The sequence below is a fragment of the Cebus imitator genome, unplaced genomic scaffold (assembly GCF_001604975.1).
Source record: "Cebus imitator isolate Cc_AM_T3 unplaced genomic scaffold, Cebus_imitator-1.0 Scaffold845, whole genome shotgun sequence".
NCBI lineage: Eukaryota > Metazoa > Chordata > Mammalia > Primates > Cebidae > Cebus > Cebus imitator.
In genome coordinates this window covers 220,719-221,911 of record NW_016108160.1, presented here as the reverse complement: position 1 = coordinate 221,911, position 1,193 = coordinate 220,719, and the positions used below count along the sequence as shown (strand labels likewise).

The window sequence follows — 1,193 nt, the reverse complement described above, 5'->3', positions numbered from 1 at the left end:
ATTCTCTTGCACTCAGCTTCCTGAGTAGCTGGGATTACAGTCGAGAGCCACCACGCATGGCTAATTGTTGTATTTTTAGTAGAGACAGGGTTTCGCCATGTTAGCCAGGCTGGTCACGAACTCCTGACTTCAATTGATCCTCCTGCCTCAGCCTCCCAAAGTTCTGGGATTACACGTGGGAGCCACTGTGCCTGGTCTCACTTCTTTCTTTCTTTCTTTTTTAATTTGATTGTATAAATAATTTATTTCTGTTCACAGCATCATATATGCATTATAAAAGGCTATGGAAACAAAAGAGGAGGATGATTGAGACAGATAATTACAGCAGTAGAAAGGAAAACAGAAACCAAGGCACACAGTCCCAACACCAGAACAGAGAATTTGGGAAGAAAATTGTTCCGAAGCAAAACTGGCCTCCCTGTGTCTATTGGAAAATATTTCCAAAGCTCACATAGGGAGGCCAACTTCCTCTATGGGAAAACCATTCACTCGCCAAAGGGCAGAAAGCATAATAAGTCACCCATTGATATACTGGGGGCGGGGGTGCTTCCCATGCCCCCCGGTGACCACTCCAAGGTGATTTGATCTGTGCTTCCTTTGTTGGGTCAGAGATGAAATGGGCTATTATTAGGTCAAAGATTACAGAAATCAATTAATATCTAGACCCATATGCTTGAAATTTTAAGTTCTCTTAGCCTACTGATTGGTTTGGATGAGCCCACCAGCTGCAGATGTGTGCTGAATTGCAAGATGCTATTTTTTTTAAACAAGGGATGTCTCTTGTAATACTAACTGCGTGATGATTGGTTTTCAGACATGTTTAAAAAAAAAAACTTACAAATGAATACTTACCTTAGAAATATTCACCTTAGGAAAAAAGACTTTGCCCTTTTATATTCCTTTATACTGCAAGTAGCGACATGTTCAGATTTCTAATGTGGTTCATTGTGGCCTATCTGGTTTAAGTATTTCATTAAAAATGTCTCGTTAGAGTATTTGATGTCATGCATCAAAAAAATAAAACCCCACCTTGTGCCGGGCGCGGTGGCTCAAGCCTGTAATCCCAGCACTTTCGGAGGCCGAGGCGGGTGGATCACGAGGTCAAGAGATCGAGACCATCCTGGTCAACATGGTGAAACCCCGTCTCTACTAAAAATACAAAAAATTAGCTGGGCGTGGTGGCACGTGCCTGT

At 42.2% G+C, this 1,193-nt stretch overlaps 1 long non-coding RNA gene across 4 annotated transcripts in view; it reads left to right on the top strand.

The window, feature by feature from the left end:
• LOC108297793 overlaps positions 1-1,193 on the top strand; it is a 51,448-nt gene that overhangs the window by 21,840 nt on the left and 28,415 nt on the right. The gene's annotated exons all lie outside the window — the stretch shown is intronic.